At 33.9% G+C, this 26636-nt stretch overlaps 5 non-coding genes across 5 annotated transcripts; 3 read left to right on the plus strand and 2 right to left on the minus strand.

Annotated features, from left to right (window-relative positions):
• Nucleotides 1-3830: 3830 nt before the first annotated feature.
• On the plus strand, nt 3831-3920 carry TRNAY-GUA (transfer RNA tyrosine (anticodon GUA)). Its single transcript is given in 2 exon segments — nt 3831-3867; nt 3885-3920. It is a non-coding gene; the product is annotated as a tRNA-Tyr (tRNA).
• Nucleotides 3921-4353: 433 nt separating this feature from the next.
• On the plus strand, nt 4354-4442 carry TRNAY-GUA (transfer RNA tyrosine (anticodon GUA)). The gene is given in 2 exon segments: nt 4354-4390; nt 4407-4442. It is a non-coding gene; the product is annotated as a tRNA-Tyr (tRNA).
• A 343-nt stretch (nt 4443-4785) lies between these two features.
• Nucleotides 4786-4874, minus strand: TRNAY-GUA (transfer RNA tyrosine (anticodon GUA)). Its single transcript is given in 2 exon segments — nt 4786-4821; nt 4838-4874. It is a non-coding gene; the product is annotated as a tRNA-Tyr (tRNA).
• Nucleotides 4875-5294: 420 nt separating this feature from the next.
• On the plus strand, nt 5295-5383 carry TRNAY-GUA (transfer RNA tyrosine (anticodon GUA)). Its single transcript is given in 2 exon segments — nt 5295-5331; nt 5348-5383. It is a non-coding gene; the product is annotated as a tRNA-Tyr (tRNA).
• Nucleotides 5384-5613: 230 nt separating this feature from the next.
• TRNAY-GUA (transfer RNA tyrosine (anticodon GUA)) lies at nt 5614-5702 on the minus strand. Its single transcript is given in 2 exon segments — nt 5614-5649; nt 5666-5702. It is a non-coding gene; the product is annotated as a tRNA-Tyr (tRNA).
• Nucleotides 5703-26636: the final 20934 nt, after the last annotated feature.

The following is a 26636-nucleotide window of genomic DNA, read 5'->3' on the forward strand; positions in this document are numbered from 1 at the left end:
CGCTGTGATAATATTGACAATGTACAAGGTATACTTAAATTAATTGAGCGAAAATTTTAATCATCGACTTAACAATGATTTCAAGCGGAAAATCCTTTTCTCTTTCGATTCCTTTGGGGTTTTCCGATGGTTGATTATCATGTTGACAACATCGCGGCTACCGTGCCTAATGCCCGTCCTTGTGGAATGACACAAATTTCCAAAACAATAACTCCATAAAGGGTTTATAACATATACAAAAAGTTCGATGATTTACAGAGTTATTAATTAAATCTTTTAAAAAGTTGGAATTATATTTAAATATCGAATTTACTGTGAATTTCCAGCATTAATTATATTGAATTCGATGAAAAATATTTGAATAATTTAATTTTAAAGTACGGATATACGATTTAATTACACGGGATAAATATTTGAGTGCTCGACTTCAGAGCGCTGTTAAAGAGTGGAAAAAGCTTTATGAAAAAATTAAAAATACTTTATTATAAACTAGTAGGTGAGCCGGACGGGTCCGGTGACTTTGATATTTTCGACGGTATTAATTAAAAAATTACGAAGCGGTTCTTCCCCCTAGACCCCCGGCCCGCGGCTATTGTTCGTCCCCACAAAGCATTTATATCGCGGAAAAAAGATAAACATATGAGACGCAGGTAAATGCGTTCGCTTTTATTGAGCTGCCGTTTGATTTTAAAAGCTTACAATGTTTAATGAAACACTGTTAAATAACAGATTTATTTTAGCATGAAAAACCTCTTAGTATTTCGATGATTGCTTTTTTAATATGTCCTGTATAATATAAAATTCATATATGTAGTAAAAGTTCTACATTTTCAATAAATATTTTGACGAGAAAAAACTGAATAATGGAAAAAAATGTAAAAAAACAAAGAAGGTCGAATTCTATCGCGCCGTGCGCACTGGCCACGCAACGGGGCCGCTGTTGCCGCAAAAACCCTTTAAAAAAATAATTTCAATTAAAACATGCTTCGCAATTATCGTATTATCGGCCGTAATTCGTGTTAAGTTAAATATATACCTCACTTAAAGTTGAAAATATCATATCAATATCGAGCAGAAAATGCGTAGACAACCTTATTACTTCAAAGATCGTAACATGTCGTTGACGTCGGCGCATCCCATAGGAGATATTCATCGGGAATCAGTAAATATGAATAACAAATAAGTATGATTCAATTTGTTTGTTTTAACGCTAAATGTATTTTATTATAGTACAAACATGAGAAGGTAAGGCGTTGATTTTGGGCAAAATGCCTCCCGCAGGACGACCGGATAATTATGATTGAGCACAAAATGGATAAAAATAAGTCGGGGTATTGTTTCAGACGTAATTAGGGTTTGTGGTCCCGGCGGGCAGTACGCAACACTTGCAAGTCACATTTCCACGCCGGTGTATTGTAACGTTTTATTTTGGGATTTATTTAATGATCTCTAGAGAAAAGCGTTAGATGGATATGATTTTAATAAAACATCGTGCCATCTTCTTTCGCAGGTAGGCGAGGCGACATTGCGACTCTGAAAAGCCAACGGGTTCTTGTAAACCGCTGGCATAGGTTCTTACGGCAGGATGTTCGTCATCCATCTATACTTCGCTTTCCTTTGATCTTTCCTTGTACTATGAGCTGCAGCAGTTCGTATTTGATTGGAACTATAGATCTAAAGTTGTTTTATTTTTATGATTTTATTATACAAATATGTAGCATCAAAACAGATTTAAGATGCTGATTTATCCGAAAATTTAATTATCTTAACGACATGTTATTACAAGTAACCATCACGTTTCTTGTTTAATTGTGACGCACGTTGTGTCATCACAATTATGTACAGTTCATTGAAACATTATACATGGTGTTTTGTAATCAAAATAAATTAATATCAAGATTTCCTCCTCTGTACACACCTTAACACCAGCAAGGAGACTCGATTATGAATATTAATATGCGAGCGTCGCGGCGCTTCGACGTTAATTCAGACAGACAGCGCTCCTACAGTTTCCACGCTGCGTCTTTATTGAAACTAATTCAAACTCATCTTTATCATCCTACAGCTAAACTAAATACAATAACGATTAGTTTTAAGATTTGTATGTGCAAAATTATTTTTTTACAAATCAGTCTTCGGCTTATCCTTGTGTTTAACACAGCTAAGTAATAGACATTTTGATCCCTTTTTTATTATAAGTGTTCATAGTAGTAGTAGTCAACCTACACATTGGCGCTGGCAATTTGTGAATGTGCGATAACAAACAATTGATTTATTATATTGTTCCTTAAATAAATGACTGACAAAATTAAATCAAGCAAAGTTATTAATTAATTTCTTCCAACCCAACGCCCGCGCACGGTTGCTGAACTGAAAACTTTCCGCTAGATTCGGACCGACTTAAATCCGTTCACTTCGATCGTCATTGCTCCTAAGATAAAGCCATAATTAAGGGCCTTCTCGATCGATTAAGTTAAGCCGAGTTTAAATAGACGTTAACTCCGAGAGAAAGGTTTACTCCGGCGTGAAATGGCATTAGGTTTTCGCGCGTTTTATGCGCCTCGAGACGGCAGACGAGTCGCTAAGAAAGGGGGATTTAATGGGAGATTGACTTAATTACGCACCATCGTAAATTAGCGCAAGTATTTTTGACTGATACTTTTAAAAGGATTTGTTTAAGCAATTACATGAAATACAGGTAGAGCAGAGCAATAGGTATGCAGATCTTAATCTGATAAATAGTACAAAATGTTTTACAAATTCTATTCATGGCATTCAGCATTTTTGAAATTGTATTCAGTTATTATTATTGAGTTAATAATTTATTGTCATCTGGTTTTTCCGGATGAGTCATCGGCTTCCAGCTACAATAATCTCCTATGCAAAGTGTGTAAAAATTGTCTTAAAGTTCACGATGAAAATTTCAATAGCCATGACACGATAGTACGATTTAAATTCTTTTGTTCCACTTTTATAAAACTTAAAAGAACTTTAGTGATGTAATGATTTGTTCATCATCGATAAAATTAATGCAACATTCAATAAATGGTCTTATGATTAATGCTATTTAAAATCCATTACGGAATATTTTTTCATTGTATGTCTTTTCTCTTCATTTATTAAAACTTGGTTCTTGAAGTGAACGAATTTTTGAAATTTGATTTGAATTAAAATCTAATAAGTTTAGCTTTAGACATTTATATATAATTCTCTAATGTATTTTTATCGATAATTGTAAATTTATTTCATCGACTATCACTAGGAGCTATTTTCCTTGACATTCGTTTCCGTTGACGCTATGAATTTCCGTCAACGTAAATGCTATTCGAAATGTCAGTTTGACCTTATGATAAGTGGCGCGCCACCCTCGCTGTTCGACAGGCGCGTGTTTGATCTTTGAAAGTTGCCCTTTATATGATTGCCGTCAATATGCCCTATTAATGTCGCCTATTATATTGAGGTTTTCATTATGACAATCAAAACGTTCAATTCAAAAAGCATTTATTTTTTAATTCATTGGATATGTAATAAATCTTAATTTTATTTCTTATGTCGTCTAATTTTTTGGTACTTTTTGTATGTATTTGTTGCTTTAAAATGATGCTCGCAATTTTTTTTTGGAGACCAAAATTTCCACTTAATATGTTTTCGCATTGCACATGAAGAAAGCGGTCTTATAAAACGGCCGCGCTGATCACTGAGCCTGCTTTTTGATACACAACGAATAAAACGTGTTTTAATCATATTTAATGTATCGAGGTCAAATATTGTTTACATAATCTTTCGCCACATGCTGTGATTAAAAGAGTTTTTTAAATCAATACCTCGTACCTTCGATAGCTCAGTTGGTAGAGCGGTGGACTGTAGTTGTTTAAGAATTTGAAATCCATAGGTCGCTGGTTCAAATCCGGCTCGAAGGATTTTTACTTTTTATTATTGGTACTCACCAATTTCTTCTATGTTCATCAATGCTCAGGTATATAAAAATAGACGGACATTATTTATAGGTCACATTAACCAAGGGTTACTATAAAATATTTAATAGCAGTTGAAGTAGAAATTTTCAATGATTGGGGGCAGCCGTTACATCTGTATTTTTTTATTATAAAATGAAAAATTCATAAATATAGAGTACCACAGAAAATAATATGTGTGATGCGTTTGTGATAAACGCGTTAAAGAATATCTGCGTGATGTTGTAATCGAAGAAAGTATAGGTAGACGTGCGTACGTGCCTTTACTACCGAATCTCTATCTATTTATTTCGTGTACATTCACCTGTTGACGTATAAGACTTGCATAATGTACATGCAGTTAGGGCAAACAGTTAGTTGGTGCAGTTTCATCGTCACACCTTCGATAGCTCAGTTGGTAGAGCGGTGGACTGTAGTTGGAAAATGATTGATATCCATAGGTCGCTGGTTCAAATCCGGCTCGAAGGAGAAACTTTTTTTCTCTTTAAATATATGCCTTAATATAACTTTTTGATTTACTATTTACATCCACAACGCTAGAGCAACTGCAGATGCGTTGTCGGCCTTTAAGGCGATGATGCATTTGCTTCCTAAAGGGCTTTTCCCTTAGTCGTACTAGCTGTTTGTAGCTACAAAATTTTCTATTATTTTTATCTTCAGCATCACCAGCAACGTAGTAAAAATCATTCCCAAATGGAGAATATAATTTAAATGATTTTAATAATACTTATTTTGTTCTTAATAATACGAAAAATTACTTATCCGTCCAGTATTTATACGCTTGCGTATAGTTAATAATAACAAAAAAAACTCCTTCGAGCCGGATTTGAACCAGCGACCTATGGATATCAATTATTTACAGTCTACAGTCCACCGCTCTACCAACTGAGCTATCGAAGGTATATGTCAAGTAGATTCAACGTTCATTCATTTTTCAAAGGCTCACCAATTATGCAATTTTACCACTAGCAAACCGGACAACAAGAAGGTCAGTTGAATGAATGAATAAACCTATGCAACACTAGGACATTACACAAGAGAAAGAACAGTTAAATTCACAACCTGGTCTTAATTAAAATGCAAATAAATATAGTTAATGATTGTAAAATACGTTCAAACTATTGTAATCTTGGACCTCCTAATGATCGTATTTATAACATATAGTATAACTATATTATAAACTTGTTTTGTAGTTAATACTATTGCGTGTTGTTAACATTCGAAATTACTTTCACTAATCTGACGTATGGCGTTACACATTAACTTGTATAACACGTTTGTAAACGAAAGTATAACGATTCGTCGAACACAAGTACTGAGCCTTCGATAGCTCAGTTGGTAGAGCGGTGGACTGTAGTTGGTAAATAACCGATATCCATAGGTCGCTGGTTCAAATCCGGCTCGAAGGAATATATTTTACACTTTTATTTATTCTTTTAATAATAATAATTTACATTTTAACAGATAAAATATCCATTATACTTAAAACTACGTATAAATGGTTTACAACGATATATACCTAGTGCTTATTTACAGGACTATCCACGTAACTCGCTACCACCTCCACCTCTTTAATGTACAAGATAATCTGTTCTAAATAAAGTTTTGAAGGTCACGTATAATTAAAACTAAAAAAACTTCCTTCGAGCCGGATTTGAACCAGCGACCTATGGATATCAATTGTTAACCATCTACAGTCCACCGCTCTACCAACTGAGCTATCGAAGGTATGGAAGAATGTTAAAAAACGCGTAATTAACAAGTACGGTCTACATTTCTTGAATGAAAGGCATTCTCTTTGGTCATAGGTTTTAAAACTTAAGATTTTATTCGTTCTTTTGTAGTTAAGAGTATATTGGATTAAGTCAAGTCCTTTAAGGGGTTCGCTTCTTGTTTAAGGGTGCCAGGTTTTTTTTTAATCGAAGGAAAACTTGCGTTGTTGAATATTGTATATGACGTTCATGTTACCTTAATTTTATTCGTTGGTCACCATGCAAATTATAGTTCATTCAAAAAATGAGAGTTACGGATGAATTGAATGCGGTTACGACATGGCTATAATTTTCTCTTACTGTATTAACTAGAATCGAAATGAATAACACATTATTTCCATGTACGAATACCAGAGTTACGCAAGTCTAATTGACCAACGCTGTCGCCCATAAGTATTCTGAAGCGGCAGAATTCTAAGAGGATTAGAAATCTGCGGTTTTGCTCACATATTAAATAAATACACGAAGGCACATAACGAAGTCTTGCACCCGGCTGCAGAACTGTCATAGTCCATGAATTCATACATTAACATATTAATTGAGAACCGTTGCAGGATCCGACGAAGTAAGCTGCTTTACATCGACGAGTAGAGTGACCACGCTAAATATAATAAAAAGAAGTAATTTCTTAATATCTTCTTAATTTTGGACTTACAGCTAATTGTCATTTTTAATTTATACTGCAAATTCTGCACTTAAGTTCAATATTATAAATGCGAAAATTTAGATGGATGAATGGATATTTGTTCGAAGGTATCTCTAGGACGGCTCAACATTATATAGTCTGGAAGAACCCGTAGGCTACTTATCAAGTTTTTTTTTTAATTCTGCGCAAAAAGCTAGTTTCTTTTTATAAATATTTCGATCTGAATTTTTCCTGTTTGACAAAATGAATGTGAAGTACGCAGTTAAAAGTAAAAAAAAATTGAGTATATTTTCTTGACTATTTAATTAAGTTAAATAATTCAATACAACTATATCCTTTTGTTGTAATTTTAAACTTTATTAATTTTTCATCACGTGACATTATTCACTAAAATTTCTCTAAAAAGTTCAAGATCATAGTTACCCTAATCAGATCTGCACCTGAGATTGGAGAATACTCTACAGTCGCGTTTACGTGTCCCGCAGAAATTGATTGTGACGTCACTATAGATATACGTATTATTTTCATTGCAGTATCTTCTACTTGACTATACGTAAAGAGGAAAGATTTTATTGTTTGTTTGCTTTGAATGGGTTCCGAAACTATTGTAATGATTTAAATATTCTTTCCGTTATGGCAAAATTATTTATGGAAAATTTCAGCGAGATTCGTTGGGCCGTTCGGGAGATACATTGCAACAACCATCCATCTATCCATCTGAGTTAAATTGGAGTTACCGTGCAGCTACTGTACTCAGCGTAGTGTGACACTGAAGCGTAGCAGTGCTAATTACAGATCTGCACGAAAAAGTCGATAGTTCGCGTCTCACCAGCGTATTACATTTTTTTACCGTGCAGGTACTACTTAATTAAATTATTATTATAGGAGATGGTAACAAAGCTCTATAATCAACAATGACCACATAAGTTCTCTTGATACATTGTTGTGGTGACTATTGAAAATGCTTCGAATAGATATGCTTGTGGGTAACTTGTATAGATACATATACTCATCAAACTCTGCCTTTCTGCTGCTAAATGGCGACGACGTACAACTATTGTGTCGGCAGACACACGTCACTTCTAACTTGGGCGACAGTTGCCAACAATAATGGAGCCGGGAACGAAACTATTTAGCGAAGTTTGCTCCGTCAATAGAGGGCGCCACCTCGACGGGAAGGAATAATTCATTTAGCGAGAGTTAACCCGCGAATGCTATTCTTCAAAGCTCTCCTGGGTGCGACTGTCGCGCATGAATATGTAGATTTATTCTTGTTTTGTTAAGTATTTCTGATTTAGTTCCTATTGTGGTATTTCATTAATAATTATTAAAGTTTTTCACAGCGTATATGTCTTGTCTAGTTCGTACCGATCCAGTCTTCTTCAGTGGGTACAGCTGTTCATTTATAATATGTTACGTCTCAATCGCTGGGCAGTTATCATCTATTTCCATCTTGATCTTACATAGTATTAAATAATCTAAGTATTTCTAATTATTTATAATAATAATATGATTATTTCGATTATAAACTTTATATGTTTATTATGATACAGGAATGGTAAAACCCAGTTAACGTCGCAGGCTCGGCTCTAACCCACCCTGACGTTCACTTAATTACGTGGATTACAATTTGACACTTTCGCTGGCGTTGCGATTTAAACATGACTGAAATGGATTAGTCATATACGTTACAAAGGATTATTCGAGTGAGATGTTTTAAATTTAATATGTAAAATCTAATAACTTTGACAACATCATTTTTTACACAATTTCTGTGTAATTTTAGTGAAGAATTGTGTTTATTTGTGGCATTTGTTTAATTTTTATCTGTTTTTTTTTCTTTGATTTTTTTAATAGAAAATAGGTGTAGTAAATGGGTAAGCAATCATTTAATTCACTTTTAATGACCAACATTTTCGTGTACAAATTAGTCTAATTATAACAAAAATTCTTATAATTTCTCCATATTCTGTCCATATAAAACCTTCGTTAAATTCTATTACGCTAGCACGCTATTAATCAAACTGTAAAAGCTAGCAAGTACGCACGTTTGTTAGGGTAATAATAAACATTTCATTTTAGATTTTAATGACAATGAGCTGTCATAGTTATATTAATCAAAGTCGGAAAGGTCTAGCCGTACGTCGGGCCTTTTTAATTATAATACCAGTAATCATTTTTCATTTTAAATTGCCAGTCTCATGCGTCGCGTTTACATTTGACTAATCACCATTATTAAGGTAAACATTTATGACGAAGCTTGTATGCTTTTGTCGAATGGAATATTATTAAGTTTATGTTTTAATAAAATAATATGCTCGCGTAATTTTGAACGAAAAAAGGACCTATTAACGCCAGTGAATTTAAGAGAAAAAGTGATGCAATAAATATTCGAAATATAAATGACTTCAACTTTTTGAATATTTTTATGTTGTCTTAATTAATGTTTCTTATTTTTTATAATTCAATTATTAATTTATTTGGTCGATTTTCTTTTTCAGTCAACTGCTTTTCTGAAACAAATATCTATATCTTATTTGTATTCAAATAGCAACATTTAAATATCTTGAGTGTAATAAAACTAAGTACAAGACTCTGCGAACAATAAAATCGGATGAGGCGTCGTGTAAAGTCGGTCGTGGTTGTATCTGTTTAGTGACGTCACTTCGCTTTCACGTCACGAGCTTGAGGTCCCCGCACTGAATGCCTGCGACGACGTGTCGCCACTTCAGTTGAAGTAGATATAGTGTGGTTTAGAATTTTATCGATAGTTTTTTTTTAATGTATTCGTGTGGTGGTAAAATATTGCTTTTTCTTTTGAATTAAGTTAAAAATACAAAGAAAGTGTTGATGTAGAGCTACTTTTTGGAATAATCGAAGTAACTAAGTAACTACTGTAAAAACAGCATATTAATGAACTTTAAACATTTAAAGAAGTTAAGTTTTTAACTACTGGTTAATCTGTGGTATCAAATCAGCATCTTAACCCATATTAAACTCTCACCCGCGACTTCGTCCGCGTGAGTTAAAAAAATAGATAGTGTGCGATTCACAGACCTACTGAAAGCATATAAAATCCTATGAAATAGGTCTAGCCGTTTGATGATACGAAAATTTTATATATAACACAATAAATTCAGAGAACTTTATAGTGGCAAAAGTTAAAGGGAAATATTAAAAAATATTTTAAACGTTAATCGATATCGATAAAACACATCCCTTCGTCACTGCGTCTAGTATATCTGCCCTGTAAAACAACACCACCTGATACCATTATGCTATTATAATATTTTGCTACTTTGCCTGCTGATGTTTTCTTGACGATGCAGTGAATACCAAATTCATGTAGCCTACCCTATCTGTAAAATACGCAGGTTTGAATCCGGTTACGAAATTTATAAGTATTTGTGTTTTGGTATATGATATTGGTTTTCTTAGCTCCGATGTCATAAACCTTTTTTTTATTTTTATCGGGGACTTTCTTTGCTAACATTAGTTTTCCATTTGTTACTTGATATATAAGAAAATACGAAAGCGAACCAGATTTTGATAACACGGTTTATTTCTTTTGAAATTAAAAAAAAATACAGTTAATGTCTGTAATAATAAATTGCTGCATTTTATTTAACTAGGAAATAATTGATTTTTTTGTTGATTAACCTATTTCACACGACCGCAAAAGAAGTAAGCACTAAAGTAAAACTAAAAATCTAAAATCTTTTGTTTATAAAACATATTTGTATAAATTTTGGAAATATTTGATTTCACAGTCTAAAAAATAAATACATTTATCGAATAGGATAAAAATCCGGGCATGCGTTGCCGTACGCGCAAAACGTTTGCTTTTTATTGTGAGGGTTCGAAATGCGAATCTGGTGGTGAAGGTTTTTTTTTTATTTAAAATTGCATTTTTATATTTGGAACGCGATCCGCGACCGACGCGCCGCGTGACAAATACGCGGCCCGCTCCCATGAATGACAATGCGAGAGATGTTTTTATAAAGACGGGCCGATTTTTATTTTTATGCGAAAGAAATTGTTGCCCATAAAAATGGTGTCGAAATGATGACTGTCATTTTTCACTGTCTGATCGTGTCATTTTATGAGGCAATTGTGTAAGAATGATAAAAGGTGTAATACCTTTTTGCATTTGTATAAGGGGTGTACGCATCATTGACCTAAACGTGGCCATCTCATCAATTCTTACATACATTTTTAAATACGCTTCTTAAGCTAAAAAATCTACTATTAGAGCACTACTTGATTTCGCCGTTCCTTTAAAAGTGAAGGTCATGTTGACAGGTCATACTGTCAACATATTGTTTTTTTTGTTTGCTAACCTTAAAATGAGTAGAAACTTATTGTTGGACAGTGTACTACTCATTTTTGGGTACTTACCTTTTACTTTGACAATTCGAATTTTTAAATATAGCCTTTGATGACATTTAAATTGCAAATCTATGGTATAGATATTTAAATAGTATTGTATTTCAGCTTAACGAAGCACCGGTGTGCTGTCTGAGATGGAAGCCATATTAAGCTTGTTTCACTGATCCACCTAACAATTTGAACTGAGCGCCGCTATGCCCGGAATGTGCTCACATGGCGCAGGTATTACAAAGGACAGTCGTGCACGAAAATGCTTAATAATATAATTATAACGCAGATATATTTCACACGTACGTAATAATATTAGAGAAATTAATGTTATAATAAAAACATTACAGATTAAAATGTTACAATTACGGGAGAGTTAAAAATTGTAAATTGTGAAATTAATTGTCACAATTTGAAAAATTCGAACATTAATTACAGGTAAATTTGTTTAAAGTCCATACCGTAAATAAACAAATAATTTATTAAAATCAAATTTAAACATTATCATTACCTAGTTATTCGGACGAAAATTAAAAATATGGTTTATTATTTTAGGATGACAATGTATAGTACATCTATTTATTGAAAATTAAAACACTTGTGTTGGTGACTATATGACTGCATATTCCTAAACCCCAGTGGATACATTTGATTAACCTGACTAGACAGGCTTCATTGATTTACCGTTTGGCATCTACTTTAATCCTAAGCTATTAGCTATCCGATAACCTACTGCTATACAATGCTAAGCACCCGTCTCTACTTGCTATGTTAATATATTAATACTTGAATTTATGGAACTTGAATAAATAATTTTAAGTTGCGTTTATAAAGGACTGGAAGTAATTGTTATTTGCAATAATTTTAAATTAAATTCCAAATTGATTTAAAACATTGGAATAGTTTTTAAAGTTTTGTAACGTATTGGAAATACAAGTCGTATGAAACTTTTTATAATTTTATCCTATTTCTATTACAGTAACTCCCAATGACTGGACGAAGTTTTACATCATAGAAATTATAGCAAACTACACAATATGTTGTTTAGAAACTAATGCAGCTAATTCTATTGTAAATATTTCGCTAAGCATTCTATCAAACAAGGAGACACAACTTTTTATAACGTGTATAGGCTTAATTAGTTATCGATGATATACGCTGCAATAGATTATTGCTCGGCGAGGGCAAAAACAAGCCATCGACGTCGGACGTTAATCGCCCGTTGGAGGCGAATTATTCACTGGCACGCGTTGCACTGAATCCTCCACCCTGCAAACCCCTTGTACAACTACCCTACAGTCGCACCTCTGCATACACAACACAACAAGCAACTTTCAATTTAAAAATCAAAATGTTAAGCTTCATATTCCCATGATCACGCAACTAAGTTACACTAAATGGGCCTATCGAATATCGTTTAACTAATCCAAGCCAATACATTCTCTATTTCCCAATGAATAAAATTAATTCCCTTTTAAATTCAACGTATACGACCGTTTGGAAATGTCAACTATGGCGATGTGAAACACTAGTTTTCAATGTTTTATTTTGATTCCTGTGCAATGATGATAAGGTAGGAAATCGTTTGGTAATGGGAATCGATCTACATTTACGTTTATTTCTGTGTATGCAATATGGCATAGCATTTATTATGCCAATATCAACAGCCACAGTTGCATTGGACAATTAATTATTTGTAAACAAAAGCGAGCGATTTACGTGACGTATTTGAATTCCGCGTAGCTTGGTCGTGCGTGGCAGGGGGTGGAAACTTAGAAGAAGGACGGTTTGTATGGAAAGTGGCGCCACCTTTTATATAATCGTAAACATCATTTCATCTCATGGCTGAGAAGAAGCATCATTTCTGTCATCGAGACATTCATGTGTCATCAAACCGCTACGTTTTTTCGTATTTCTATTTCTGTTCTTGTATTCTTAGTTAAATGTTGTTTCATTCATTTTGTTTTTAATTAAAATGTGTTTTCGTGAAAAACGACGCTGTATGCAACTGTGTTTTAGATGGACTGATTATGGTAAGTTACAATTCAATAAAAATTTTCATGTTATTCCCATACGTCAGACTCATTTAAACATTTAAATATTTTCGTATTTTGGTGTAGTTTTTAGCACCACAGTGATTTATACTTTCCGGTTATCATATTGAATGGTGCCCTACTTCTAATACATTTTACATATCAGTTCCTATACTTGACAGGAAATCACATTCTGTTTGTTTGTTGTAGGTGCACATATACACGGTTTCCCCCTTCCTGAGAGAAGGTCAGTGAAGTTCAGAAAATGTGTGCCAATCACTGGAATTATAGAGCCATAAACTGATGTGTCTGAAATTAGTAGGTGGGTCCATGTGTGTATATGTAAAAAATATATTTTTTTATTTGTAATTTTTTATTGTAAAGAAAAATCTGCTTGCCTATGTTGTAAGAGAATATGTTCAGAGTGTTTAAACTCGCAAATAACTACAAATTGCCAGTTGCCAGCTTGCATGTGACTGAAAATATTTTGGGGGTTGGTTTTAATTACAGGGTATGCATTTTTTTGTGACCGCGCTATACTATTTATTACCGTAAATGTAATTTTTAAATATATATATTAAATATTAAAATATTGAGCTGATATCTTGAAAGTCATTGATGTATATGTACTTGCATAGATTTAAAATTAAGTTATGTAGAAATATAATAAATAATGTACAAAAATATAAAAATATTTTGTTTTTATTTCCCCAATAATAATAGGATCATTTTAATAGAGGTATTTCATAGAAGGCTACTTGATATCGGCTCACTATAATAATAACTGATAAGTGGGTGTATTATTTTTGAACATTGATTTAATGTCAATTTTAATTTCATAAATTAGATTCCCACTTATCAGTTATTATTATAGTGAGCTAAATAAGCGTGCCTACGTATATAGGTACCAAAAAAAAAAAAATTAGTTCAGCGATTATACGCATGGAGCGCCACAATCGCCGTGGATCCACGACTTCGTGCGAGTTGCCTCTCTTTCTATAGTATACTTATTATACTCTTTGGTGCGTGGACATGAATAGGGACATTATGCCCTCACTTTGCACTCTGATTGATTGTACACATCGATACAGAGACAGCTCAGGCACTGATAATAACAGGCGCAATTTTAACAATCACGTTCCGAGATTATCTCTTTGTTCATAACTAATTGGTGATGTCAAAAATGAGTACATTAGTTCAGAGTTAAATTGTTCTTAGGGTTTAATTATCCATAAGTTTTGTGTAATTTTATTGAATATGATGTTTGAAAACGAAAATTTGATGAAAACAAAATCCATTTAACAAAAATGTTTTCAAACAAAATTCACTAATAACTTACAAATGTCATGAAAACCCTCGAATCTAAGAAAGATGTCTTCTTTCTTGTAATATGTTTATATTGTACAATAATTATTATGTCAACAAAAAAATATAGAATTGATAACCTCCTTTTTGACGTCGGCTAAAAATAGTTAAAGTGCGTAGAACCGGAGGCGAATGATCGAGCCTGATCGAGCGTAGATTCCGCTTGGTCGAGCGCAAAGATACCGCGGTAACGCGCTTCACTAGCTCACTATGCTGGAGGTAGTTTGTCATAAGCCTAATCTAAACTTAAAACCTAAACTACTGCAAGGTTAACATTGAATTTTCAATGCTGAATCCACCATACAAATATATGTTGTTATTTCAGTTTTTTATTGAGAAAATAAGGGATGACAATATTAATTTCTAGGAGTATTTTGACAGCAGTAATCTTACTAATACTATAAATGCGAATGTTTAGATGGATGGATGTTTGTTTGAAGGTATCTCCAGAACGGTTGCATGGATCTTGCAGAAATTTGGCATAGATGTAGAGCATAGTTTGAAAGAACACATAGGCTACTAATTAAGTATTTTTTTCATTGGGTGGACGGAGTTACGCCGACAGCTGGTTAACAATAATTATCACATATTTTTGGGTACCAATCCCAGTCACATTTAAAAGACTCTACTCCTTGTTACCGTTTCTCCTGTAATTATTGTTTCTAGAATGTTTTTGTCTTGTTTTTACAAACTGTATTAATTTATTTCTAAAAAATACAGATTATTTTTATTTAATTACTGTATGCCGAAGTATTGTTACTAACCGTGTAAAAGTTATTCGCCTGAGAGCCGTATCCTTTACGAAGTCCCTCTCAACACATCTGTCGCCCAAACAAAATTCGAAACAATCCTTCAATTTAATTCACTCGAAATGAATATTTATAAAGACGTCAACAGTTAATCCGCTATTGTTACAATTTTCACTCATCTTGACGAATGACGTCAGAACAACACGAGCCTCTTGTCTTTGTGATTGTACACTATAGGTACACTAACTAGTTTTTTTTTAATTAGCATAATGTTTAACAATTGATGAAGGCTATGAGAGTAAAGGAGACCGATTGAACATTGATTCGGTGTGAAATTAAAAAAAAAAAATAGTGCCAAATTACTATTTTATAAATTAAAAAATGTTAATTACTATATAAGATTATTGTATTTTCCCATTTCTTATAAAATAATATTCACAACATCTTTAATTAATTTAAGGCAAATTAAACATAGAGAAGAATATTTCTTTCTGTTAAACACCTATTTGAACTTGGTACAGTACTAGAACAGAGGAATATTCAATTTTTTCAACTATGTACTATGTCTTAAGAAAATTGAAAATGACGCAACCGTATTGTACGCGCACTAAGCTCTGGGTACGTCTTCAGGAATTAGCGAACAATAGACTTGGCATCGCCGCCTCTTTGCTGTTTGTTTCAGGCATCCTTATACAATACCCTATAATACTTTCTAAGATTCACGCTTTAATGAAAACACTGAAGCCTCGATAACCTCTCAACAGAGCTGTATTTTTTAAAAATTAGTTAAAACACAGTTTGAATTTAGATTTGTTTGAAACGCTGAGATTATAAATTCTTTTATATGTATGAGAATTCATAACACAATGTTTGTTACCATACTCCTCTGAAACGGCTTGACCGATTTTTATGAAATTTTATATGCATATTCAGTAGGTTAGAGCCACGGTAGCTCAGGAGTCAAGCACTTGACTTGCAATCTGCAGGTCCTGGGTTCAAATCCCGCCATGTACCAATGTGTCTTTTGATTTCCGATTTCCATATGTACATTTATCCGACGTTCTTACGGTGAAGGAACACATCGTGATGAGAAGAAATTCAAAGATATGTGTGAATACAACCGACCAGCACTTGGCCAGCGTGGGTAACTATGGCCTTACCCCTAACTTAGGGTAGGCTCCGAGCCCCTCGATGGGGACGTATAGTGAGCTGATGATGATTCAGTTGGTCTGAGAATCCGATACAATCTTTTTATTTACCCCGGCCGGAGTCGCGGGCGACATCTAGTATACAGTAAAAAAATCATTAATGTTGTATTTATTTATATTATATGGAAGGTTTAATTTGAAATTGATGCAAACCACAAGCCCTAATGATATTTGATCAGCTGCTATGAAGTATTCATCGAAGTACATTTAGTATAATTTACGTTTCTCTATTACTCAGTTATTATTCAAATACAGCTCACATTACTACATTTAAAAGTATTAATTCTAGAATTCAATTCATTTAATCACTTCCATGTTACCGTTAGTTTCAGAGACCAAATGTGATCCCTGTCATTATTTTTATCGATAATTCTATCGAGATATCGAGATTATTCTACAAAGAATAAAACGTCACTTCTTCATATTTATCGTCAGTAGAAAATATTGGCATTTATACTCTAAATAGTGAATTGAGATAATATTAAAAAAAAACCTAAACCTTTTGACTATGGCTCTAGCAGATGAAGTAGCGCCATCTTTTGTCTGCGCTTTAAAACTGTCTGTGTTTGAAAATTATGATTCAAACCACATAAATTACCATCTGTGTCAATCGAGTGAAAAAGTTCAAACAAACCTCTGGACACGCCAATGTCTTAAAATGTATTTATACATGAATTAATAAGCATTAATGTACGTGTGTTTGCATTTAGCTGTAAGTTCTCCCCGTCTTAAGTGTGGGCGAAGTGTCGTCGACATAGATCGATGTGCCGACCGCAAGTCACCTCCGAGCTCCTGGCTAAGTGACTGATTGTTGGGACCACACTGATGTAACTTATGTCACTTAGCTTATGCTTTCGGGAATATTTCAAGTAAGGATAAATTTCTTGAATATCGTATAAATGCGAATGTTTAGATGGATGGATGTTTAGGGTCTCTCAAAACGGCTGCATGGATGTCGATAAAATTTAACTTAGACGTCTACGTTTTAAAATAGTCTGGAAGAATACATAGGCTATTTAGGTTTTCTTAATTCCGCGCGGACGACAGCTAGTGTGCCGTAAAATCATTGTTGGATCTATATGCGCTTCTTAACTTCTGCACAGATTTTGATATATCTTTGGTAAGATGTTCTTAGGATGCCAGTGAAGGTTTGTGTCTTCAAAGGTCTTTTTATTTTCAATGAAGCTTTTTCTAGCCTATATTATACCATACGAAAATTGTAACATTTAAATATTGCATTTTTAATGTATGTTTTTCAAAATCACAACTTCTCGCCCAACAGATTGGTAGATGAATCTGTACTGACGGCAGACGACGCGCGGGGCCCAAGTGGCGTAAATAATTGATAAATTGCCACAGAGCTCCCCGAAGTGACCCGACCCAAACTTGGAATTTACGACCATTTAATTGTAGCTTAATTCCCGAACTAGTCTCGGCTCGTGAAATATAGTTTGCGAATGCGCGCCCGCTCCGTTGTCACGTGATACTGTTGTTGGAGGACAATATAATCTGTGGCTCTTGTTCGCAAACTACGAGTTCACTGTAAGGTTATCAAACGTAGATAATATTATATATTTAAAATAAATTGTGAACAAACAGTTGTGTGTATAATTTATTTTTAGTTTTAAATCTATTGGAAGCAATGCTTTAACACGATACATAAAGTTTATTGATTACTAGCTCTCGCCCGCGGCACCGTTTGCGCAGAATAAAAAAAATTAAATAGTAGCTTATATGTTCTTAAACATTATGTTCTACGTTTATGCCAAATTGCAGCTAGATCCATGTAGACGTTCTTAACATATCTTCTAACAAACATCCATCCAAACATTTGCGTTTATAATATTAGTAGGAAGAAGGATAGGTCTAGTAGGATGTTCTGTTCTATCTACTGGGGGCTAAGGTTCTTATAAAATATCAATTTAATTAACATAGTTTTTAGTTTTAGTTTGTTTTTTTGTTTCAATGTAAATTGATCGTCACAGACTGCGGTTTAATAACTGCAACAAGGTCAGACACACACACATGTACAAATCACAACATTTAGCGGTAATTTAATTACCATTACCATTCCACCGGCAGTGGCGTTTCGATAACCATAATATTTGATACCGTACGAGTACATTATAAAAATTTAATATTAATATTACTTATTTAACAAACATTTATTCAAATGTTGAAAACATTTACGTAAAATTTAAAGGCTTTTGAAAATAAATAAATTTGCTGTAGGTATTCCGAGACTCTTAGCTTTGTTAAAATGTATAGTTATGTAAAGTGATTAAGTCAATTAATTTAGTCAATTATTACTTTTTCTGACTATACGTTAAAGAAGTTTTGATTTTTTTAATCTATAACCGGATGGTCGATTTTGTAGTTATCTTAATGTTGGTAAAATTATGACAAAAATGTAGAGATTTCGAAGTGAAGAGGAGCGTTAGTTGCGCAGAACGCGACAACAGATGCGGGTGTACAGTCGAGCGCAAAATCACACACGGAACTACTTTTTGCTTGGATGCGGTAAATTTTTCAAAATGCATAAATTTCATTAAATAATTTTGATATAAGTAAATTAAAAAAGTTTTTCAAAAATTGCATTATACTGTAAATAGAAAAACTAATCCGCTTTTCCACTAAAACACTAAGTGGGAAACAAGACATAAAAGGCTGTTAAAAAAACAAATGGTGTATTGAACTTATTTTCTCTACTATTTCGGTAGAGAGTGATAAAAGATAAAAATTCAGATTATAACATGCCATGTCCATTGAAAAAATGTCGCACATCGGTGTAATAGTGCGTAAACTACCTTATCATTAGTTTCCACTTCAATTCTGAAACGAAGTCGGTCCCTTTCGTTCGTCCCTTTGTGTTTGTGTAGTTAAATTAAGTTGAAAATTTATTCCATATCAGTAATGCTGGAGACCCCCTCAAATCGTGTCAACGTCCAAATTATAATTTTAAGGGTAAATTAATATTCTAACGACTTATTGCATAAGTTTTTGGCGACAATCAATCTGTGCATGACAAAATTATATTCAAATTACTTCTAGTTCACTAACTACTGATAAATTAGAAGTTAAGTTATTATAAATTTTGATATACATATTATACTTATTTAGTTGTTAGTTATTTTAATATCTGTCTATAAAAAGAGTATGAGACTTTATATTATACATTTTTTTAATATATTTTGAGATGGCAAACGAGCAAGTGGTCACCTGTATTCGACGAAATAACGTAATGACCGCTGCCCATAGAAATCCGCAATTGCGTTAACCTATCTTTTGGAGGAGGTAACACAAAGAGAAAGAATATATTCTATTTATATGCGTCCTCTCCTTCATCAAATTCTATTTCTATTATACTAAGTCTACACTTAGTGACGCCCTTAGCGAATGTTTAACAAAGTAAGTGTAGCAATTTATAAATAAGGGAGAGTTAATTAATGAAACAAAAATGACAATTGCACGGGATGTGGTAATTTGCATCAGTGCTGCGAGTGAAGGTTGCGCCGCGCGGGGCAGAGCCGGGACGGGCGAGGCGCGTCACAGCCAGCGGACGTTCACGCATGCCTTGCCTTGCGTACACTTGGTTGACCACCTAACCCAACATTTCATTATTTGAATTTAAAATGTAGTTATAAGAATTTAAAATATTTTTGTTGACTTTGGAATTTCGTAATTTTCTGATTTTTTCGTTTTGTGGAGAAACGGACTTGTAAGCTCAATGTATATTTGATACATAACAAAAATTTCATAATGAACGAACACGTTTAGTAGTACATAGAAAAAAGTTTAAATACAATTACGAAGTAAATACAGTTTGTAATCGAAATTTTCCCTGAAATTAAACAATTAAATTGCAACATATTAAATGGAGTTAAACGAAATATCTTCAGTGTTTTGAACGCCATCAATTGTCAAAACGAGGGTATAAATTAGAGCCCCCTCCCGGAGCCCGGGGCTGGAGGCTCGGGGCTCGGGCAGTCGAGATTAATGTTAGTATTAATCGAGTGACCGCCACAGAGGCCACCCGTTAGCCCGCCACCTTGCCGGCACGCGACCAAGCTGCCCGTTGAGATATGTCTATCTGATACAAGTAATATACATACGTATACTTGAAACGTGATATTAAATAACCTTGTTGTGTATAGTATAATTACAGGCAAAAACAGTTCTTTTGTCCTGAAAATTTTGTAGTACAGAAATCTTGGTAACTCTACCGTAGAGTTAGTCCCGTAGAACCATGTAGCAAAGTTTGTAGCTGCGAAAATAATTAAAAATGCCGGGAATTTATTTTACATCTTCGTATCGTTAGCACTGTATTATTTAATCCTATCCCAAATACAGTTTCAAAGAACTTTGTTAATGTTGATCAATTAAGTAACCTTATAAAGAACACTATACGCTTCCAATAACATAAAAGCGTTAGTATAAACACGTGGAAAATGAGCTAGTTTCACCGCCAATACATTCGCACAATGACATTAAGTGTAATTAAATTTCGCCGACAAACTCTATTTTATCGTCGGATTATTTGATCAAAGGGCTAATCGAGTTCACATACCTACAGCTTAGCCAAAGATAAACTTGCGACATGCGGGCAGTTGCGCGTGTTTAACTAATGACCGAGTCATGGGGGCTGACGGCCGGCGGGCGGCGGGCGGCGGACGGCGGGCGACGGGCGGCGGCGGGCACTGGGATGGGCGGGTGCGGTGGTCCGGCGATATCATTAGCCACAGATGCCGCTACCCGATGCCCGGTATAAATACATTAAGTGTGCCGTCAAACTGTTAAAGTCCGGTTAAAACGCTGTATCGTATGTTGCACAGATTTTACAGGAACGACGACGTGTAGGCACATTTTGTATGAGTATTTAGACGAAAAGTTTATCATGTAGTTTTATATTGCTATTTGAATTATCATTTGTTTTTATTATTAACGCGTGTTCACAGATCAGTAGGCCTGGCCTAGCTTTCATGTTTGTGGCAGTTGCCATCGTATCGTCATCGACCATTTTTTTTAATTTGTGCAGCATCCCTAATGCACGTAAAGTACACCAAAAATCTGATACTAATTTTGACATAATTGACGATGACTACGCGAAGACATTTGTCACATATATTCGTGTTAGTCCCACTGTATTAGTATTTACATTGTACTAAGCTAAATATTTTTAATTTAGATTATGTGTCTTTTGTTTATCGGTATATCCTCACCCGATCGGTCGGGTAGAGTCAGAATCAATAAACAATGAAAAAAATCGGCCACTCCGCGGGTATATTGCTCCATAAAATTCTATAAACCCAATAAAATTCGTGCTCGGCGTTAGAACGTCCACATAAAATCTCAAAGTACATAAACATATCATAAGAGGGGATGTAGAGCGAGTTATCCTCACAAAGAAACTTTTTAAGGGATAAACGTCGGTTTCCACAGATGGTTATTTTATACAGCGGAGTCGAGTTAACGGGCCTGGCTTTTAGCTAGCTTTTAGGTACGTTATTCTTTCGCTTATAGTTTTGGACGCAAAGTTATGTCAAACTTTACGTTAAGAACTTACGTGATTTAAGTACTATTAGGTAAAGAACACAGAGATTTTACTAATTCATGTTATTGTTACGTTACTTAACTATAGTTTACAATTTATTTATTCTTCTTTATATTCCTCTTTTATTATTTTGATTGTAATATCTAGAAACAACATAAAACATAATAAAGATTTGATTATTTATAACCACCATTTGTGTGAGTTTATTGCGATATAAATCGGCGACTAGATATGATTTATCAGCTCATCATTCCTGGTTAGGCGTGAGTAATGTTCCGCTCTGTATAACCACATTACTATACAATGTTATTATACATACTTTTATATTTTTTGCACCAAATAAAAAAAATGAAAATTTTTACAAGAAACATGTAAATTCATTTATCAATAACAGTAAAGTAGTACTTTGCCTGTATATTTTATAAGCAGACAACTTTGTATAATAAAAATATTACGCCCATAAATTACTAACATTTGGTTAACCGATACAATATAAAATTCGTTTAAGATAGTCTAATTTAGAAAAAAATCAAATCCGCTTAGAGAACTTGTACTGTGTACCTCGATCGAGCAAAATCAAATCCGGCAATAGCAACATATAACGACATTTCCATACGCTGGGGACACCCTTTGCGAAGAGACATCGGTTGGAATTGAAATGGATCGGATTCGAGAGTCCATCCATCACGCGGGTCTTCTAATCTAATGGTTTTTTAATAATTCCACTTCGGACTTTCGACGTCGGCCTTCATTAGAAAAAAGAAGAGTGATCGAGTGTCGATTGTTCGCAATATGACAGTCAATTGACGGTCTCAGGGATAATTGAATATCGGAACGGGCGGGAACAATGCGGTGACAGGTGAAGTGCCGGAAGGCACATCTTATTTGCAGATACGATTATTATTTTGTCAGGGTAATGTCAGGTATTCTTCTTTGTTTTGTAACGATCTACTAGTACTTTTAATTTATTGTTTACAGAAAATTCGTAATAAAATAAAAAGCTCTCGGAGTTTTATGTCTCGGATTAAAGTGCGCAATTAAAAAAAATAATGATATGTATGAAATTAAAAAAAAGAATGTTAACCGGCCGCTAACATTGAGAGTAGAGAAAGAAAATTTAATTTATTTGACTGCATAATAATTTTGCACATCATGTGCTTTATAATTGAGCAGTAACAATGCTATACGTAGGTACATAAAACAGAAGAAAAATGTAATAACGAAATGACAAATGAAATAAAGAGCCTTCTTCAACGGAAGGAATAACATGTTTAGTTGAGAGAATTCGTGCACTCCTTTGTGTTCCGTTTGTAATAAACATGTTTTATTTGTCATAAGCGAAAGGTAAGACAATAAAGGAGGTAGGACAGGAATGCGCGAAGAGTGAGGGGCGAGAGGGGAGGGCAAACAAAACTCGCTCGCTCTCTGACCGCTATAAACAACGAAAACTATGCGCGGTCACCTTTATTATTTCATGCAAATCACCAAGCTTTTGAATAACGATATGGCTTTGTTTGATAAGTGCGGTAAAGAGGTTTAATGTTGCAAAACTTGCAAACTTAAGAAGCAGAATATTATCCAATGCCTAAAGTAAATATATATGTATAAAAATTTAAATGTATTAAAAAAATAGAGTCAATAAAGAAGACATGCTTTTCAATACTCGTAACGCGAATAAAATGCATTTTAGATACTTATGTGATATAGAACATTATTAAATGTTATCTAAAATACGTCATAGAATGTCTATATATCAGCTATAAATGTTACAAATAACCACAAAATGGCGCGTCATTAAATAATATAGTCGAGATAAGTACAGATTAATGTGGTTTTTATCGATATGGGGCTTCAAAACTCCCCTTGAGGGCATTAAAAAAGCGACAGCGCACGATGTATGCGATTCCAAATTATGATACACAAAATAATATGAACGAACAAAGTACGAGGTATATTATGCGCCTTGTAAATTTTGAAATATAACCATCAAACGTTTTTAACTTTTTGCTATTTTTTTTTAAGTTTTAACTACATTTACGTCAATGATATGCTAACTTCTCTGAAAAGTATCAAGTATCTTGAAAAAGGTTTTGCTTTTCTGGCTATTAATGAAAATTCCATAAAACAATCATCATCATCGGCTCACTATACGTTCCCATCGAGGGGCTCGATGCGTCCGATAAATTTTCATATGTAAATCGGAAATAAAAAAACACATTCGTACATAACGGGATTAGAACCCTGGACTTGCGGATTGCATGTCAAGTTCTTAACCGCTGAGCCACCGATGCTCTTATAAAAAATATTACACGTGATTTTTGAAGCTGGTTTCGAACTTAGGACTATAGTTTTACATTATGATAAAGCGGACAGACATTCATCGGGTCATCAGTAAACAAACAATTTTATAAAAACACGAATTAATATTCAAATGTAAATCATAAAACTACTAATGTCACTGCATTTTTGCTTTGTAATTAATTAATTCTTTTGTTTCCTCATTATTTAAATTCATTTTAAATTACAATTTAGATTTCTGTGACCGTATTTGAAAGTATGACAAAATCGCATTACCTAACGTACACAGAAAGGGCAAGCATCTGTGCTGAAATCACCCGGTCACTAGAATATTGTTTTCACTATATTAGAAACGTGATCGCAATTTTTAAGAGCGAAAAAATTCTATTTGAACTGTACTTTTCTGACGTTGGGCGTATTTGATTATACGTCGGGTATATTTATTCCCTTTTACAGTGTTGTAAAGTGAGCGAATATGAACAGTTTTACTGTTCGATTTACATGCAATATTGAAATATCGACGGTCGGTTTAAAATTTTAGTGAGCATCGTAATATCTGGACGTTCATTCGATTCCTGTAATTAAATCAAGTTGACGAGCCATTGAAATGTCGATCTATTTGACTGGCTTTAATATATTCTGTTTAAGTGCATCTGATTTAATTGTGACTCGTGATATTAAACCAGCGATGTTTATTAAAAATATATACAGTCGAACCTGGAAAAACGAGAACTGGATAAGCGAGAAACCTAAAAAAGCGTGAAAAATATGTCGGTCTTTTGGACTCTAGCTCATCCAGGTTCGTCAGTTTATCAGTAATATACTAAAGACTGTCAATCTACCTGTTGTAGCAAAATAATTTGTTAATTGAGATAAACTAATTCTGCGTTTCCGAGAACAATATCCCCGTTTTAATATATTGCTATCTTTGTTTTGTCAAAGAGGATGACGATATGTTTTATACAGAGTTTGGTATCAGAAAAGCAATGCTAAGACTATTGCATTATTGCAAAGTTAAGTTTACTTTTGTAGTTAACGATACTTAATTTAACTTAGTTCTTTTGTAGCATCATTGTAAAAGGTCGTCTTTGCTATGTACTTTTGTGAAAAAGAATACATTTATGATAAGTAAATTGATCAATAATTGCTTAATAATATAATGTAAGATGTTCACTACAACACACGTATTTGTGTTCAAATAATTTCGGCGACGCTAAGTTTCGTTGATTGAGTTCTGGCAGGAAATTAACTTACTGATAACAAGTGTATTGTCTTGACGGTACAGGACTACGTTATTATCTTAGTGACATAAACATTTAGTAAGATTGTTATATGTAATGTTAACGCTTTAAGGGTGTTGTATAAATATAACCACACTAGCTATCGCCCGCTACTCCGTCCGCACGGGATTAAAACACAGATATTATCGATTTTTACACCTACTGAATATGAATATAAAATTTCATGAATATCGGTCAAGTGAGGAGTATCGTAACATATAACACAAGAACACATGAATTTGAATATAATATTCTGTATTTACCCTGTGTCTTGTGGCTAGTAGTTTATCATTTTTACATGAGTTCAACATATGCTTGACTCTTAAGAGATAATATGAAAGCTATAGATTTCGAAGAAATGTCTTTTAATTGAATCTTGACAGGTACTGAAGTTTTGTCTTTTGTTTAAAGTTATTTATTCCAAATTTGACAATTAAAAAAAAAGTTAGCACCCATATTCACTATCAGCTGTACATCCCCGGGGCTCGGAGCTTACCCTAAGTTAAGGGTGATTAGGCCATAGTCAACCACGCTGGCCAAGTGCGTGATGGTTGACTTCACACATATCTTTGAATTTCTTCTCAGATATGTGCAGGTTGCATCACGATGTTTTCTCAATCGTAAATCGAAAAAAAAAACACATTGGTACATGGCGGGATTCGAACCCTTTGACCTGCAGATTGCAAGTCAAGTGCTTGACCCCTGAGCTACCGACGCTCTTCCATATTATTTGTTATTAAGTTTCAAGGATATCATTAAAGTAATAAATTCAATATAAATCTTGTCCAAACTTTAGACAAATCGCCGTTGATTAAGTTGTTAGGTACTGTAATCAATATTTAACCGGAGTCTGTTTATTTAATGTTAGACTGCTCTAGCTTGTTGTGTTTTAGTTTATCGCGTTCATTGTTCAGAAGCAGATACGCAAAATAAGCTACTTTAATAAACTTGATATTAAGTAATAGTAGTTATAGTTATTAAAGTATAGAGTTTTATAGTAAATATTATACTCGATAAAAGCACTATGCCTATTTGTAAGCATTTCTGCAATACAGAGTGCATGTAAGCTAATAAGTAATGTCGAAATTGAAACAACAAAAACAAGAGTCGGTTGACTTCCGGTCGCCGTGCTCGCGGGAGGAAGTCGTTTGCAGTTCCGCTCGCCCTCTTAGTTCCACTGCAGGAAATTCCCGACTCGGAGGAACTTTTGAGTTCTCGACTCGGAACTTCAGAGTCGATGAAAGAAATACTTTGCTATAGTTGTACTTTTACTTTATTAGAAGTCTGATTTGTTGAAACTCTTTAACAGAAACGGAAACATTCCACGGTTTGTATTGTTAAGTACTTAGAAATGTTTCATTGTTTTTTTTATTTTATACAGTT

Source organism: Papilio xuthus, unplaced genomic scaffold, assembly GCF_000836235.2.
Source record: "Papilio xuthus unplaced genomic scaffold, Pxut_1.1 DF826115.1, whole genome shotgun sequence".
In the NCBI taxonomy this organism is placed as follows: Eukaryota; Metazoa; Arthropoda; class Insecta; order Lepidoptera; family Papilionidae; genus Papilio; species Papilio xuthus.